The following is a 19,558-nucleotide window of genomic DNA, read 5'->3' as shown; positions in this document are numbered from 1 at the left end:
AATATAGCTCCTGAAATGCTCATTTCCAGCCATATATCTCACACTCAAATTACACACCTTTCTCATATTTACCAAGTTACTGGCAGAGGCTATCCGTATATACATCACTTTTAACTATAAACTTTATTCCACACAATGTTTACAGAAAGTTTTTGATGTAAATATCGGTTTCGACCGAAGTGCCCATTCATCCTCTAGACCCAAGAAAATTTTGACCGTAGTATGTTTTAACGTAACATTCACGAAGCCATAAAAAGTTCGAGGACTGGATGAAATAAACTTCACAGTGGTCCAATATCATTTGTCGTTACAATAGTGTGGAACATGGTGTTCAATTTAAAAACTGTGCTCAAGATGCTGCCCTTCGGAATAAACGTAAGTGCTTGTCGGTCGCATCAGTAATTTGTCATGTTCGTGACATTGTTCCAGCCTGTCACAAAATACTGTCACAGCCTGTACAGACATGTCTATGTGTCTGCCTTTTTACTGACTAGCTTAACCTTTACAAGTTAAGGTGCTGCCACAAACAGAAGTCACAAGTGGTTATGCCCAGTAATCGAGTGGAAAGTGCAACATGACTTCTCTGTTCTACACTCCTGGAAATGGATAAAAGAACACATTGACACCGGTGTGTCAGACCCACCATACTTGCTCCGGACACTGCGAGAGGGCTGTACAAGCAATGATCACACGCACGGCACAGCGGACACACCAGGAACCGCGGTGTTGGCCGTCGAATGGCGCTAGCTGCGCAGCATTTGTGCACCGCCGCCGTCAGTGTCAGCCAGTTTGCCGTGGCATACGGAGCTCCATCGCAGTCTTTAACACTCGTAGCATGCCGCGACAGCGTGGACTTGAACCGTATGTGCAGTTGACGGACTTTGAGCGAGGGCGTATAGTGGGCATGCGGGAGGCCGGGTGGACGTACCGCCGAATTGCTCAACACGTGGGGCGTGAAGTCTCCACAGTACATCGATGTTGTCGCCAGTGGTCGGCGGAAGGTGCACGTGCCCGTCGACCTGCGACCGGACCGCAGCGACGCACGGATGCACGCCAAGACCGTAGGATCCTACGCAGTGCCGTAGGGGACCGCACCGCCACTTCCCAGCAAATTAGGGACACTGTTGCTCCTGGGGTATCGGCGAGGACCATTCGCAACCGTCTCCATGAAGCTGGGCTACGGTCCCGCACAAAGTTAGGCCGTCTTCCGCTCACGCCCCAACATCGTGCAGCCCGCCTCCAGTGGTGTCGCGACAGGCGTGAATGGAGGGACGAATGGAGACGTGTCGTCTTCAGCGATGAGAGTCGCTTCTGCCTTGGTGCCAATGATGGTCGTATGCGTGTTTGGCGCCGTGCAGGTGAGCGCCACAATCAGGACTGCATACGACCGAGGCACACAGGGCCAACACCCGGCATCATGGTGTGGGGAGCGATCTCCTACACTGGCCGTACACCACTGGTGATCGTCGAGGGGACACTGAATACTGCACGGTACATCCAAACCGTCATCGAACCCATCGTTCTACCATTCCTAGACCGGTAAGGGAACTTGCTGTTCCAACAGGACAATGCACGTCCGCATTTATCCCGTGCCACCCAACGTGCTCTAGAAGGTGTAAGTCAACTACCCTGGCCAGCAAGATCTCCGGATCTGTCCCTCATTGAGCATGTTTGGGACTGGATGAAGCGTCGTCTCACGCGGTCAGAACGTCCAGCACGAACGCTGGTCCAACTGAGGCGCCAGGTGGAAATGGCATGGCAAGCCGTTCCACAGGACTACATCCAGCATCTCTACGATCGTCTCCATGGGAGAATAGCAGCCTGCATTGCTGCGAAAGGTGGATATACACTGTACTAGTGCCGACATTGTGCATGCTCTGTTGCCTGTGTCTATGTGCCTGTGGTTCTGTCAGTGTGATCATGTGATGTATCTGACCCCAGGAATGTGTCAATAAAGTTTCCCCTTCCTGGGACAATGAATTCACGGTGTTCTTATTTCAATTTCCAGGAGTGTATTAATTGTCCGAGTGGGATTTAGGGAGGTTCCGGTAAATGTTAATGCGAAAGAGAACCAGCGTTATGGCACGCATCAGTCCTTTGGCGATACAAATCACAACACTCTTCAGATATTAAACACAGAGTGGTCGACAGAAATTCCGTGAATACTCTCAAAAGAACACAAATCAGGTGATGATCATGAATGCATGCCCCCCAGTGACGTTAACAACTGATGACATGATTCAACGATTACTTGGATATTTTATGTGACCCATAGATGATCAGTTTGTACATAATGCATCTCTCTCTCTGAAGCTCAGTGTATGCTGTTTTGAAAACTCCTAGCAGATTGTAGCTGTATGCTGGAGCACTCAGATAGTGGCTTTCCGCGGGATGTGTACGTAGTAGAAGTAAAACGGTGACGCTCATCGATGACTCATTCGATAACAGCAATGCCGCCAAGAAGCAACGTTCCGAGCTCGAGCTAAGTTCCAGCAATCAACTGTGGTAGCCTGGTGTATAAGACAGGAAAAAGCTTTATTCAGGATGAAAAACATTTCGTAGCATCTCTTTGACATATTGTAGATGATAGCCTCAGTGCGGTTGTCGTGTAGGATACACAACAGTACCGTTTATCTTACGAAAAAGTCAATTAAACGATTCTAGTTCTTTATGTGGATGTTCAAATATCACGCAGATCGAGTTCCTCTTATACCGGTGTAAAAACATCTCATCGTCTTTCTCAGTGTTTGACGCATAGAGAAAAGGCCTCCGTGTCAGACTGTGGTAGGATGCTTATAACACACAGCAGGAAAATAATTATGCACCCTTTTCGAGGTTTACAATTCACTGAAGATTATTTGTTGTAACAGAGTATATGGATTATATGAAATGATTACATTTACAGATCAAGAGCACAAGCGGTTCTGAGACACCAGGTATTGAACCAAGCCGAAACACCCGTTCTATTACGTGGTGTAGCCTCCACGTGTGGCAATTCAGGCGCTAGCTCTTGCGTCTAGTCGATTGTACAGATAGTGGGTACTCTCCTGTTCTAGGTGATCACCTAGTTCTGTAAGAGTTGCTGGTTCACGAGTCGCACGACTCACTACTCGTCCCATCATATCCCCAAGTGCCCGACAGGAGACAAGTCCAATCGTGCTGAGCAGGGAGGTTTCTGAAGTTTCACGGGCAGTGCATGGGCGAGCATTGTCCTGTTGCAACAACGCAAACACCTACCAAGCACTGGTTAGCGCCCGCTCCAGAAACATTCAATGTGAACGGGAGACCCTAAGGTCTGGGGTGGAGCCAGTGTGTCTTGGACGAATGCACGCTACGCCACAGCGCTCACCAGATCTGCGTCGTATGTGCAAACGAGCATCACTTCCGTGCAGTATGTTGTGGTTTGGCAGGAGACCAACACAGTAATATTAGAGGAAGCCGAAAGGCACGCGTTTTAGCTCACGCAGACTGGCGTGAGGTCTGGAACAGGACAAGGAAATTAGACTTTAGCAAAAAAGGACGTAGCTGTTGGAATACTTAACTTTAGTCCATAATTGGTGAACGTCGCTCTTGACTGTACATTATTTACAATATCAATAGTAACTGGCAATGGCACCTTGCTAGGTCGTAGCAAATGACGTAGCTGAAGGCTATGCTAACTATCGTCTCGGCAAATGAGAGCGTATTTTGTCAGTGAACCATCGCTAGCAAAGTCGGTTGTACCACTGGGGCGAGTGCTAGGAAGTCTCTCTAGACCTGCCGTGTGGCGGCGCTCGGTCTGCAATCACTGATAGTGGCGACACGCGGGTCCGACGTATACTAACGGATCGCGGCCGATTTAAAGGCTACCACCTAGCAAGTGTGGTGTCTGGCGGTGACACCACACAGTAAGTGTCCGTTTTCATCGTTGAAGAACACGGCTCGCTACCCTATGTTGCAAGTGATCCTCGACGGCTGCAGTTGAGCCATGCACGTCCAAGTTGTGGATGAGTGGAAGACGGGCTAGAGGTGTGCTTGCACATAGCCCCACTGCAAATAACCGGTTCCCATCAACAGCTGTTGACTCGTCTGGGCTCACAAGCTCTTTTTCCTATGCTGTGGTAGGTGTAGGATCTGCCGTTACTGTCTTTACAATCAGCGACAATCGTGGCGGGCGTCTGTGCTGAATGGGCGTCCAGAAACTCAACTGCCGCTGTGAAAATGTTCACGTGTACTGTCGTGCACCGCCGCACAGCTGTCACAGCACATCTATCCGGTGTGGAAATTCTCTGAAAGGACCATTCTGCCACTCGGGAGGCCACAACGTAGCCCTTTCCAGGTTCGCTCGCTTGGCTGTGGGAAGCAGGAGTGAATCTCCGTGGCATGGCTGCCTGCTTGTTTCACACGCCTGAGCTACACTGAGTCTTCCGGCTGTGGGCGTTCCTGAGCCGTGCACGGCTGGCGTTCATGGCATTTTTTGTTTGTCATCTTAGATTACGGTACTGCCGCCTCGTTTTCGTATTCCACTTACTGGCGTCACTAACTTCCTGCCTAACTTCCACGCGAGTGGCAGCAGCGGCGCACTGTCGTACCATCTCTGGAGCGACCGATAGTATTTCTGGGTCGTCGTGTGTCGAGAAGTCAGTTGGAGACGGACCAGCAGCTCAGTCGGGCACGGAGCAGCAGTCAGGGACGGAGCAGCGGTCGGGGTCGAAGGAGCGTCGGGCACGGAGCCCCAGTGATGTGCCGACAGTCTATACTTGCCGACCGCGGGCGACACATACGGACTGTCCGACTGAAGAAGACTGGAGCATGAAGGACCGTTGGTTGGTCGTTCGGCCTGTCGTCTCCTCGGCCGGGTATGGGAGTTGGTCGGTTGCGGCGGAGCAACGAGAAGTCTCTGCGACGTGTGATCAGGCCGAGGCCGCTGGTGGCGTGCCCGCGCGTCCGGAGTTGTGTGGCACTAGGTGCGAGAACTGCTAAGTTCGTCGCCCACCGCACCTGCATACTGGAGTTGAGTAATCAGTGACCCTGTGCTTTTCTCCTTTTCTCTTGAGTGTTTATTGTGCCTTGACAGTGTTTTATGCGCCAGTTATTAAGATATAATTCTGCTGCGATCTTCGTCTTCGCTGGTACCTTGGTTCTCATGCTATTGGTCGGGTGGACCGGAATTGATTAGGCGGTTGGTTGGTTCGTCAGCCTTCCGCAGGTCGTGCTGCAACCCGACTGTTTAGTGTGACGCTTGGCTGTCTGCCTCACCTAAACTGTGATTAGGGTTTCCTCCCCAGGCCGACCCTTGGGATCTTCTGAGCGCCGCTCCTTGAGTTTTACGTAGCGACTTCCCTTTAGTCTTAAGTACTCTGTGTGGCCTTCAGCAGAGTTTTAATCTCTTTTAAATTAAAATTTCAAAATTTTGAACTTGCCCTTAATTCATAAGATTGTTATTCTTTAGTATGTGGCCTTCAGCCGAGTTTTAATCTCTCTTAAACTAAAAATTTTAAAACTTGGTCTTCCCTTAAGTCATAACATTGTTATTCTTTAGCATGAGGCCTTCAGCCGGGTTTTCATCAAATGTTTGAAGCTAAGGCCCTCAGCCTGTTAAACTGAAAGCCCTTCTTGCTAGGCTCTAAGCTGTTAAATACTTTGGTTGATTTGCGGCCTTCACCCAGATTTCAGCCTATTTAGAATTAACACTGAAAATCTTTGTTTTGGCCTTAAGCCGTAACATTGTTCTTGCTTAATGAGAGGCCTTCAGTCTATTTTTATTAAAGTACAAGAAAAATATTTTGAAAGAAGTGAAACTTCCAGAAGAACTCTTGGATCGCAATTCTTTGCTTAGGCATTGGGCCCTGGATTTTAATATGTGGCTCTCAGCCGATTTAAATCAAATCAAAGGAGCTCTTTCGTTAAAACCTTGAGCGTTTGTAATTCTTGCTTATGTTATGGTGTGTTTCAACTAATAAAATTTGTATGTTGAGTGTAACTGACAGCAACTTATTTTGGCCCCTTCCCACAAATGTAACCTCATCCGCTCTGTCCTGCTAGTCCCAGGGATTTCAGTTCCCCATTAAAGGGTAGACACAAATGGCGCTCTGGTGGCTGTCACTACGCTATCTGTTGGTGGAAGATGTTGTAACCGTTATCAATACATCTACTATCCCCGTAGGTGGCATTTGCTGTAATCGGATCGGATTAAAATCAACGTCGTCTTTCAAGGCGCAGTTTTTTTTTTTTTTTTTTTGCGGTATATACTGTGATTCCGACAGTACTCTCAATAAGTTTGTGCCACCTGTCGATAATTATATTTTTATTTATTGTTGTTTCATCGTCTCGTATGAGAGGGGGTTTCGCTGTCAGTTTCTTTTGCCAAAGGATATGGAACATAAACAAGGGCGAAAATAAAACAGTAAACTGCTAGCTAAGATATTTACAGGTGATTTGAAAATTTGTAAAGATAGATTTACTGATGGTTTTATACAAAAGAAACTTGATTTTCGTCGTCTGTGCTGCTGTCGGATACAGTTTAACGTTCTTGTTCAATTTTTTTGTAGAAGTCCGAGACTGTTGTGTTCAGACCAACTGTGCTGCGGAATCATGACGTCAGAACCAACCTTACATTCTCTTTACGAGAAATCAATAGATATGATCTCAAGTTTCTCAGGAAACGTCCTGTCATTTCTCATCCCTAGTGGTAATTGCACAGTGTCATCTGCCATGTGAAATATGCATTTCGGAGGGTATATTCACATTAACGCTTTTGTTTTGTTTCCTGACAGGAATCATCTAGTGAAGATTTTACATTTAGGTCTTATTCGATACATGTAACTTATTTAAATATTTTGGTTTTCAGGGAAAACATTACACTGTATTTAACGGCTGAAATACGAATGAAATTAGACGCATAAAAGAAGATATGCCGAAGTTTCACAGTTTAAGTGCTGTGTCACTTGCCGAAGGAATTAACAGCTTTCACCTATAGCTCTCAACTGCGATAAATCTGAAGCAACTGGAACGGTTTGGGGATTTGTGAACGACGGTATGACGTGCAACGTTGATGTACACCGCTGACGAAATATGAACATTTGTTTATAATAGTGGTTCCTAAATACAGTGGCATCTGTATTTCGTCTAGCGTCCACGGAAGTTGGAATAGGTTCACATACATATTAATCGTAGTAATTTCAGCGGAGAGTAATACTTCCATCGCATCTAGGCAAATTTTTTGATAGCGCAGAATGTCCTAACACACCTGCGTAGACTGACAAGGTAATGTTAGAGTGGAAGTTCACGTAGATCTCACGGGACAGCTAAAAATCTATATTTATTTTGGAACGGCGCGTTACTTCTCCAAGATCACAACGAAAATTATTTTCTTTTGTAGATAATGGGTTTAAAGGCAGTTATTTTAGACAAAAAACAAAGACTACTCGATTTACGTATCTACTCAGCAGGACCGTATTTTGCATCTACTATTTTTATCATACTCCTTTCTCGATTTTATTTCTCTGCACTCACGACTCAATTGGCTTTATTCCGGAAACGAAAGTAACTATTAGGGAAACGATGTCATTACATTTTAGTTGTACTTTAAGCATATTCAGACAGGAAATATTAAACTACTAATTTCCATACTTTTGTCCTATCTTCTGACTAGAGCAATTCATTTCATTTGCCAGTCGATAGAACTAAGGTACAGATATGTTGTCAATAGGTGTGTAGATCCTATCCACTGGAGACAACCCATGGGCGATGTACGCCGTATCGCTACCATAAATCCGCATCACCTGCATTAGCCGCCCTGCTCGGCTAATAGTCCATGCACGCTACACGACTGGATTAATCTGCGTCATTATCCATAGTAATCAGCTGCTGAATATCTGGCCCCAGAGCTGCGTCGGCTGTTTGTGCCAACTGCCTTGTGCTTAGGGCCGAACAGCGCGTGGGGACATCCCTAACAGGCTGAAGTGGTCCTGTGCCGTAGTTACTGCGACGAATCCATAGAAGAGGTCCCTGCAAAACGGCTACGGCGTTTCGTCCTAAGAATATTTAAAAAGTAAACCAAATTTCATTTCCGAGCAACAAACAAACCAAAGAAGTTTTGGGCGAAAGTTGTTGTAATACTGCGCATCGCAAAGTAGCGTTGTTGCCTAATCAAAGTAGTTAGTTTTCTTCCCGAAATAAACGCGGAAAAGTCATATAGAGCATATGCCAAAATCGGCGTGATAAGAAACTAGCGATCTATAGGTATCACGTTCAGTAGAAAATTTTCATGTCATTGTCCTTGAGGCTCTAATAATTAATTTGCATTGCAACGTCACACTTTCTCGAACAGACTTGCTCTTTATTAGGTCCTTCAAATACGCATCGGTAAATTATCTGCGTGCTATGCTACTCTTTGGGGAGACACTAAGTAACGTTTCAACGCATAAAAGCAAACTACGCCAACAAAATTGCATACAAAACAGAACACTCCCTTTCGAAATCCCACTGTAACGTTTGAAGGAGCCACACAGACCAGACCAACTAAAGAAATACTGAAGGCAGGACTCCGTACTGCAATGCTGAGGTTCACAGAAAAAGATTCACAGATAATGACTCAGAAAGACAAGGTTAAATACGCTAACACACAATCGTAACAGAAAATATGTTTTCTACTTGTTGATCTGTGCCTATTCTTTACACAGAGTTAATGACGCTACGAACATAGTGGTGCAATGTAGCTTCCACAAACACACATTCAAACCGTTGCGGTACTAAGTTCAGCGCAAAGTACATGTAATATCTTCTCGGTCATCTAGCCGTATCAGGTGGTTAAAATCCCACGAGCTTTCGACTGAGAGCTCCTCGCTCATTGTCAAGCGGCAAATGACTGCCGAGTCTCCGTGACCTCGCCATTATGTAGCCGCGCTGCTGGCTGTGACCTCACTGGTGCTCTCTTCCCCGCCAAATGTGATAATGTCCGGTGAGGTATTACTGAGGCCTTAGAACGCCTGGAGTGTACAAGATCACATGTGTGTGCGGCTACTGCTACGTCGGCCGAACAGTGTGCACTGGCGAGCAACGCCGATCCGAGCACGAGAGGTGCTTCCGCCTTCGTTACCCTGAAAAATTAGCCGTTTTGTGATAGAATTATAAAAGAATCTGAAGAAAATGTCTGAAAACATTGTCAGTAAGGACGACGGTTTGCACTCAGGACAGCCTGGGACGCGGCCTTCGCGAGTTTGAACCGGGCGCGACTGATGCGGGACGGAAAACGACGGACGCCAAATTACCATATCTGGAGTGGAAGAGAGCACCTGTGACATCACGACCAGCAGCGCATAACGGCGATGCCACGGCGAAACGGCACTCACTTACTTTTTGATAATGGCCGATGAGAAATTTGTTGTAAGTTCCCAGGGACCAAACTGCTGAGGTCATTGGTCCCTAGGCTTCTACACTACTTATTCTAACTTAAACTAACTTACGCTAAGAACATCACACACACACCCATGCCCGAGGGAGGACTCGAACCTCCGACGGGGAAAACCGCTCGAACCGTGGGAAGGTGCCCCAGACCACGCGGCGTGTCCGCGGGCCGAGGAGAGCTCGTTGGGATTTTGATCACCTGACACGGCTGGAAGCCCGAGAATGTTTTGTTAACTCATATCGCCGCGATACCAGGCATTCATATATGTAATATATTTTTATTTTCGTTCGCAGCTCGTGGTCGTGCGGTAGCGTTCTCGCTTCCCACGCCGGGGTTCGATCCCCGGCGGGGTCAGGGATTTTCTCTTCCTCGTGATGACTGGGTGTTGTGTGATGTCCTTAAATTAGTTAGGTTTAAGTAGTTCTAAGTTCTAGGGGACTCATGACCATAGATGTTAAGTCCCATAGTGCTCAGAGCCATTTTATCTTTATTTTCCGTCTCCAATGATGTTAAAAATCAAATAAACAATTATGAAATAAATAGAGTTTTTATAAAATTTAAAATGTAGCCTAAGATTCAATAAGGCCACTGATCGTGATAATATTACTTTATGAAGACGTAGACAATGAACAATGACAGTTACGCGTTCATAAAGATAAGAGGCATTCTCCTACTCGTCTACCATCACACGAATTTAATGAACGGGAATTATTTTCCGCATTTACGTGTCAGAGGAATATGCATTATTAATAGTTAGACGAAATTTTTAATATCCAATACCATATATGTATAATAAAAATGGTAAATGTTAAAAGAAATTCAGTGTCTACTGTACACTGATAATATCTACAAATTGCGATTTTCGTTCCAAAGATCCTATCGATAACGATGTAAATTTGTCTATGGTATTCTTCAGAGCAGTAAAGGCTACGTACTCATAAGCAAATAATATTGTAGATGGCAGAATAGGAGAAACCATGTAATAAGTGTTCGAAAAGAAAGGAGGAATGTTGTATTGTGTTTGTATGTCAAATAACAACTTTCATATTTATCAAAGTTCTGACAGTAGTGATCCTGTTTCAAATTGAACAATTCTTACACTTCAGCTATGACTTTGATCAACTATGACCAAAGAGGAATATGCATTATGCATTGCACGCTCGATTGTGAGTAGTACACTTAAGTATTTGAGCTTCTCGCCTTATTGTAATGTATCTGAGAGTTGCCTGCAGCTATATTCGCCACGCTACGTATTTAGATCTCCACATTTGATATTTCCTGGATAAAGGCCTCCTGTAGACATTCCTATGCGTTACAGTATTCAGCTATACGCAGTGATGTTTCCGAATGTTTATTAATGTCGTCGTCTCGGTCTTTTGTTATCTCTTGTGATACAACGAAGGATTTCCATTTCTTTCCAATTCTTTTACCATCTACAAAAGTTCCTTTGGCTACAAGGGTGGTTGAGTGCTTTCAGCGTAACGAGGTCTCTTCACATTTTATCCGTCAGGGTACACTTCGTCTAAAGGCAACATCTCTGGGAATATGTATGAGAAAAATGATTAAGAATGAGATTTTCACTCTGCAGTGGAGTGTGCGCTGATATGAAACACCCTGGCAGATTAAAACTTGGTGCCGGACCGAGACTCGAACTCCGGACCTTTGCCTTCCGGGGACAAGTGCTCTAACATCTTTTTCTTATCTCGTTTTGTTCTTTATTGTTCGTTCCATTCGTTCGGGGCGGAAGTCCCATGACACCCATTCAGGTTCATCGTTGATCTGTTTACTCAGGTTTTTGTTACAGAGGGCGACTAACCCTCTGACCGAACACGCTGAGCTACCGTCAAAATGTGTAACGCTTCACGATTTTGCGTGGCATCCTTGCGCAGGTCCCATGCTAATCTTCTCTGAATCGTTCCAATTACAGTATATGTACCGCCGAAGCGAGTACACCATCTGAGCTACCCAAGCACGACTCACAACGCGTCCTCTAAGCTTCATTTCTGGCAGTACCTCATCTCCTACCATCAAAACGTCACAGAAGCTTTCCTGCGAACCTGCGAAATCTAAATCTGCAAACATCCCCCGGGCCGTGGCAAAGCCATATCTCCGCAATATCCTTTCTTCCAGAAGTGCTAGTTCCGCAAGGTTCGCAGGAGAGCTTCTGTGAAGATTGGAAGGTAGGAGACGAGGTATTGGCAGAAGTGAAGCTTTGAGGACGGGTCGTGAGTCGTGACTGTGTAACCCAGATGGCACTCCGGCTCTCGCAGCCAAGCGAAGCAGACGTGTAGTGTGTTCTCTCCGCCAGCAGAGCGGGCCCGCGCGCGTTGTTTATTTCCTGCGGCCGACGATAGCGTGACGCTGTAGCGCTACAAGACCATGTTATTCCAATACAGATTATCAACCTCGAAATTCTCATTTCTAAATGACTGTACCCGACCAAAGGCGCTCTAAGTCGAACGCTTTTTAAAAGAGGAAGCCAAGACCCGGCTGCCGACATTGTCGGCATCCACGTTTCGGTCGTCAGTAGCACGGTTTATGTAAAATTCATAAGCGAAGTTACATGCACCAAGGTGCATCGTGAGATAAAACAAGAACTCCGCTTCTTCCACGCAGATGGAAATGTTTATAACGTCGAGGTCGGTCATGCCGCAATGGGACTGCAGACTAGACGCATAATAGAACTTCCATTTGAACTCTATGTGGCAGACGTTGTGGCGGCGCTCCGCCCCCACGGCACGGCACACGAACACGTGGCTGATAAATGGACCCAGTTTAAGACGTATCTACTGCTCAATGGAGTACGCCAAGTGAGCATTGACCTCCAACGACATGTGCCATCCATCTACAGATAGGAGGGTGCCGGGCAATAGTTATTTATGACGGCCAGACGAAGACGAGTTTCGGATGCGGCTAGGAAGCTCACCTTCGTTCTGAGTGCCTCCACCGACAAACACTATTCTCCCCGTGACTTACGCGGCGGTGCTCACAACTTTCTCCACAAAACAGACACAGCCGACCGATTTAGCGATACAGGAATCACCTTCCACGGACAGAAACCTGGACGATCAATCTGCCTGGCCAGTGGTGGAAAATAGTACGATGACGCTGGAGCTACAGGACGCGACTGACATTGACGAGAGCAAGATGGCAATTGATTCCCTTACTGTACCGACCGAAGCATTTGTCCCTGCGGGGCGTGAGTCAGTGCCGTCTTCTGACGATGAAGGCCACGCACGAAAACAGCGATCACCGAAACGCTAAAAGCGTCGTCGTCGGACCGTGTCGGAACTCGTGTCGGAACGCGGTGTTTCACTTTCGGCTCGGAATGAACAACTGACCACTCAAGAAGCCAACCCCGAGGCTGAGGCCGTTTCCACTGTCTAAAACCTTGTAGAACAGACGGAGGAACATGCAGCGTTCGACTAATAGCCCCTTGACATAAACAGTGAGCAGCAGGAAGGTACCAGCGCAGGCAATGAATTCGCCCGGTCCCTTAATATCAAACATTCCGAGCCTACGGAACATGAACTGACATCCGCGCCCGCTTCGTGGGCCGAGGACGTCGAGACACAGCATCCCGATACGGGGCCAACTGAAGCGCCGCCGGATCATGCAGCATAAGCAGCACAAGAAGGGCCAAGTTCGGAAGGGGGGGGGGGGGGGTGACATCACTTCCGATGTTCGCTTCTCTCAAACATCAACATAGATAACCTCGTCCAACCAACACGTTGCCAGGCTTACCACCTGGCGACAATGAATATCAATACGATAAGTTCTCCTGTCAAGACCCAACTTTTGAAAGAAAGAATACGAGCCATAGGAGTTGATTTTTTCTTTCCTACAAGAAGCGAAAATGACCGCACTCCCTAACTTTTATGTTTACGCCACATATGTGACACCCGCTGGCCCTGCAGACACCGGAGTGGCAATATTAGTGCGTGATGGTATTTACTGACGTCACGAATCTTCCCTCTGCTCGAGGAATAACACTTACGGTGCTCAACACCCGATTCATTAATGTTTAAGTGCCGTCGGATACCACCAGACGTCACGAACGCACCAGAATCTACTCCACGGATGTCGCCCCCCTTTTCCTCGGACGGTACGTAAAGAGCGTCTTCGCCGACGATTTAAATTGTGTACTTCACCCCAAGGCCCAAATCCCACACTACATGCCCTGTCTGGAACTGGGTGCGATGATCCAAGAACTTCCCTTGTGCGACACGTGGGAAAAAGTCCACGGTAGTCTCTCTGGTCACACTTATCTTACCAATCGTTCGGCCAGCCTACTAGTTCGCATATATGTGTCGTAAGGCCGCCGAACTATAGCCTCAGGCCTATTCAGATCGTAGTGCCTATATCTGCACTATACATCTCCTCCTCCAACAAGTCTGGCGCAGCAATGGCTTTTGGAAGCTTAAAATAACTCACCTCCAGGACCTAGATTGCCGTCGGCAAGTGGAATAAACGTGGACTGACTGTGAACGCCGTCATCCCCGATACACCTCGACTCTGGAGTGGTGGCTCCTCTGTGTCAAACCAACAATCCGCAGGACACTTATGCAGTTTGGCAATGACGTGGCTGCGTGGGATCGACAGACCCTCGATTTTTACTACGCGGCACTCAGGGGCCTCGACGCTTTACCCCTTTCCCCGGAGGGTCAATATGACCATTTTAGAGTCAAGGCTCACATACTAACATTGACGAAGCGCCTACTAGAAGGTACCTTAGTCCGCTCGCGACAGCACGACCCAACGGCCGCAGAGGAACCCACTATGCACCACGCTGTGGCGGATAAGGGTCCACATCGCCACAAGACGGTCGCTTCTTTACGACCCAAGCAACCAACATCCTCCTACGTATGATGGACCGTATGGGATTTGCCCCGGGCCTCATTGACAGCCCATGGTGTCTTTGGACCGCAGCCAACTCACAAGTCCAGGTCAATGGAAGTACGGTAAGACCAGTATCCATTAAGAGGTCTCTACGACAAGGTTGTCGCCTTGCAGCCTACCTTTATGCAATCGCACTCGAGCCACTCCTCGGGAGCCTTAACCACCGGCTATCAGTTCAAAGCGTACTAACCTGGATCGAGCGATAAAGACAGGACGCAGGCAATTTTCTGAACTTCAACAAGTCGGCGGCGTTGGTTATTTGGCGTGGTCTCGGACCGGAAGTCCTCGCTCCCCTCCAACCAGTTTCTGATCTGTGATATTTGGGAATCACGTTCACGAAGGATGTACGCAAAACAGCTGCAGCAAACTATAGACGGTTACTACAGATCATACGCGCGGTGGTGCGCCAGAAAGTGCTCTGCGACTTGAATCAGCTACAATGTGTTGAATACTTGAACCTCTACGTGGCATCAAAACTCAACCATGTGGCACAAGTCCTACCACTACCGCTGCAGATAGGTCGCCGTCTTCAGGCAGCCTTCAGTTACTACGTTTCCGCAGATCATACATTTAAAGTACCCGCCCAGTGCACAAAGGGTGGCTGGGATTTGTCAACGTCAGGGCGAGAGCAGCTGCCCTTTACATTATCAACATGAGGAAACGATGGAAAAGTTAACATACCTCTCTGACGGGTCGTTTACTACAGGTTCTGATGCCAGTCTCTCATGTCCCGCCGGTGTTGGTTGCGAACGTCGCACCACAGCTCTTCCATGTGTCGACTAATTCATGAGTACAGCTACGTGAGCTCAAACCTACTATCCACACGTCCACCAAAAGCGAAAGATGTTTATACCGACCTTCTGCCAGCGTTTCCCCATAACGTGGTGATTCAAATGGTTCAAATGGCTCTGAGCACTATGGGACTTAACATCTGTGGTCATTAGTCCCCTAGAACTTAGAACTACTTAAATCTAACTAACATAAGGACATCACACACATCCATGCCCGAAGCAGGATTAGAACCTGCGACCGTAGCAGTCGCGCGGTTCCGGACTGCGCGCCTAGAACCGCTAGACCACCGCGGCCGGCATAACATGGTGGAAACGTGGTGGAAAACAAGTGCCCTACGGTTCATTTGCCAAGAGTGTGTAAAATGATGCACCACAACTTTCTCTCGTCCACAGTGCGCTCGAAGTGGTATCAGATCGCCAACAAAAAATATACTACACGACAGCGGCTTCACTCAAATGGACTGGCAGACTCACCTTGTTTCCCAGATTGTCACCTCTTGGATATCGATGAACATCGTTTTACATGCGTATCGTCGTTTGGCGACTAACACAGAAGATATTGCCTTGTTACCTCCGGGTCAGGCCTGATATGATTGACCCTCAGACCCTCCTCTATCCGGATGAATCTTACTTTCCCGCCTCAAAATATCATGCGCTTACATGGGTCAAAGGAATTACCGTCGCCTATAAATTTAGCGACGGAGAGAAATAGAAGTTTAATTACTGGTGGTTCCTACAAAATGCTCACAGTGCCTCCGAATGCACACCGAGATAACGTACGTTCTTCGCAAATTATTTACTCAGTGTTTTCGTTAACCCCCCAGTCAGTTGGGTAGTGTCAAGCTGCGGTTAATGTTCTGTGCCGCATCACACTTCCTGCTGAACGTCCTGCCTTGCCAGAGAGAAGGAAGAGACAGGCTACTTCAAGGATTGCTGTTTTCCTTGAGGCACTAGCGAAGCAGAATGCTTCCGTTGCAGATACCCTTCAAAGGCGCTCTTGGAGATATCAGGTAAAGATGGCGAAGTACCAGATGGAACCAGTTACTTTTATTGAAGAACTTTTTTACCTTTAATTGTATTAGTGATTTACATTGAATGCCACCTTTGTTGTCGTAACATCCAGTTACTAGAATTATCATTTGTACACGTTTCCTAAATGTAAACATGTAATAAATAAATAAATAAAAAATAAAGAAAAAAAGTGAGGAAATATTTAGGAGCAACGCCTGAAATGTATTAGTTCATTTCTTTTTTTATGGCAGAGTTAAAGTGGCGGTGCCAAGTAGGGGTTGATTTAATTTTGTTTCTTTTATTTTTGGAAATTAAGCTTGTCTAAATGAGAAGATAGGGCCACAAAAAAAAGATGGTATAGCACTTGCCCGCGAATGGCAACGGTCCCGAGTTCGAGTCTCGGTCAGACACTCAGTTTTAATCTTCCAGGAAGTTTAAAAAATTATTGAGTTTGCTCGCCACCAAGGTCCCTGGATCTTACCGCCTTATGTTTTTCCTTGTTGCACTGGCTTTGAGGCAAAGTCCATCAATAAATACTAAGCACAAGAGATCAATTTACTGTTTGGATTATGAACTGTGCTGCCCCATAAAAGGATGACAAGACGACCCCAGAAGATTCTTGTTTTATGAGCATTAGCCCGTGATCAAAGGCATAGTTCTCTTCCAAAAGTTTGGTCTTTCAGTGCTGGAGGTTCAGCGACACAGAAGGCAGTTACAGTGTCAGACATGGTCAGCAAGGTGAAATATTTTTGTGTGTCCCCACAATGGTCGGTTGTGGCAACGCAAGCAGTCGAACGTGTAACTAAGCGTGTGGACTACATTCGTACCTATATTACTGACAATCTTGCAGCATCTTCGCCTTTGTGTAACTACCCTGTTCTTGTGACCTCTCTGGTTTTTTCCAGAGAGCTTTGTTCCTTGATATTCGCTTTTGATTAAACAGTAAAGAATGTAATATTTACAACCCCTGTATTGAGCTGTGGAATTCCCGTGGCAGACGATAAGCTAATCAACAGCGCGATCACTTCGCCTACTAGTGTGGACACCACACATCGAAGACTCTTGTCGGGTGTTTAAGAAGACCTGTTCCAAAAAATGGTTCAAATGGCTCTGAGCACTATGGAACTTAACATCTAAGGTCATAAGTCCCCTAGAACGTAGAACTACTTAAACCTAACTAACCTAAAGACATCACACACATCCATGCCCGAGGCAGGATTCGAACCTTGCGACCGTAGCTGTAGCGCGGTTCCAGACTGAAGCGCCTAGAACCGCTCGGACAAACGGGCCGGCAGACCTATTCCACAACCGGTACTAATTTCCTTACAACTTCCGGGCATTTCCTGATTTATGTAGATCATAGACAGATGCCACCAAGCTGCATCTCCCCTTCCGCGCCGCGTAGTAGATTCGGAGCACGGCAGTACATATCGCAACAGCCTGATTTTTGATTCTTACTCCTTGAACTTTCCTTTGAGGCCTATGGCATCTCAGATAATAATATTCAGTTTCTCCTCGTTACAGGAGCATTCGACCCAAATAATTAGTTGTTTCTATCAAATACTACGCACAACCCGCCCATTGCGCCAACCGACAGATATCCGCATTCAACAGGTGCTGCAAGATGAAGCTATTGGTAATAAGGCCCTTTCATTTTCTGGCTCACTGCGAGCACTGATATCCGGAACCGAGGTTCCCGACACCATGCTCAGATCTAGCTGAGCCAGTTGTCTCTCGCGGTGAAAAGCGCAGTGATTTTCAGTACTTCCTCACCCTTCAACCCACAATTGCTCATCGCCGATCACGTTTCTCATGTTCTGTCACACAGTGACGCAAGTGGTTCCTCACAAACAGGATAACACCGTGTCTTCGGCATGGTTACGGATGCCGCCGCCAAGGGGCAGCAGCTTCCACTTGCAGAAATAGCGAGTGCTCCACGATGCAGTGTCGAAGCCATTCAGCGCCACCTCCGAAGAGCTCCAGCCACTTTCAGCAGCGCTCAACCCGCCAGAGAGCCTAGCACGTGAGGTAACTTCAATCAACACGCAAAACTGTGTGGGTAGCATTCACGCTTCGGACAACTGGGGGGGGGGGGCAGATGCCTGTAGCCAAATCAGTACAGCTAACGAAATTAGTCGAGAGCGATTGCTCCAATGCTATAATCACTTCTGCCCTCTCTAGATGAAGCTGGATCACTTAAAACCCGCTACGTGATGACAACTTAGTCTATCTATTTCCAACATATCTGTCTCAAACACAACTGATAAGCCATCTAGTCTTCACATTGTCTCTGTGTTACCTCGGCAGTACATCAAGGACGTGTGTAACGAGCTAATTTATTTGACTGACACAGGCTCAGGCACCAGTGTCCTGCATGCACTACGAAGAAACCGTTTATCCGCAAAATCACGGCTCACAGCAGCCAACAGTGGGATAATTCCTATGTTCTTACAGAATTTTCAGTCGGCTTTACTGACGTCTGGCGTCACTTAGCCCATATTCGGCGACGATTTTCTCCACTGATGCCACACAACTGTGTCCATGTGAAGGCCACAATTCACGTGAACAGTGAAATTGTATGACCACGTTTATGGTCGGTCATAAGACAGTTCCACGAGACACTTCAGCGTCGGCAACAACACATATCTGTACATGAATGGGATTCAGTATCTTCAGTGGTAGATACAAAAACACCTCTGTTAAAGGAACGCCTTACGTTGCTGCAGCATTGCTGCTGTATATCTTTAGTGGTCTGATTTCAAAAGCTACAAAGATGCACATCCTCACGGACAGCAAGGCACTGGGAGCCCATGGTGCCCATATTTCCGACACTGGCGCTGCACTTGCCACGCCTCACGAGCATCTACGTCAACTCAGAAATGACGTCACTGCCGGTACCACCATGGACGTAGCAGAATGCCAGCACACACCAGCGTTTCACGCAAAACATAGCACTACAGGCTATATTCCCACTACGCCAGGGCGAACGGCTGCTTAGAAGGCCCATTGGTTGGCTCCTGATAAACATGCTGCTCCAAAGAAGGAGTTTGATGATTCGCTCGCTGTAGGAGTTATCAGACGTTATGACAGCCCATTGGCGTCTCCCCCATATCTAATTCCAAAGAAAGACGGTTCATGGCGTCCGTGTGGTGACTACGGCATTCTGAATGACTGAACCACATCAGGTGGCTATCCTATTCCCCAATTGTATGATTTTATGGCCGCTCTGGCAGGCTCCCAGTTATATAGTGTTATTGCCTATCACGAGATTCCGGTAGCTCCAGAGGATACTCAAAAGATAGCAGTAATTACGCTGTTTTGCTTCTTCTAATATGTACAGATGCTGGCTCTCAGAACGGCACTCGAAAATGACAGTATTTTTTCGATGAGGTTCTTCGCCGTTTGAATTTCTGATTTGTGTACCTCGACGATGTGTTAACTTTTTATGCATCCACTACTGACCACGAGA

General features: G+C 46.9%; 1 non-coding gene across 1 annotated transcript; it reads right to left on the bottom strand.

The window, feature by feature from the left end:
- Positions 1-11,232: 11,232 nt before the first annotated feature.
- Positions 11,233-11,339, bottom strand: LOC126163337 (U6 spliceosomal RNA). Its single transcript, XR_007535227.1, has one exon. It is a non-coding gene; the product is annotated as a U6 spliceosomal RNA (small nuclear RNA).
- Between the last annotated feature and the right edge of the window lie 8,219 nt (positions 11,340-19,558).

This window comes from Schistocerca cancellata, chromosome 2 (genome assembly GCF_023864275.1).
Source record: "Schistocerca cancellata isolate TAMUIC-IGC-003103 chromosome 2, iqSchCanc2.1, whole genome shotgun sequence".
Taxonomy (NCBI): Eukaryota; Metazoa; Arthropoda; class Insecta; order Orthoptera; family Acrididae; genus Schistocerca; species Schistocerca cancellata.
The sequence above is the reverse complement of the archived record's forward strand: the minus strand, read 5'-3'. Positions and strand labels throughout refer to the sequence as shown.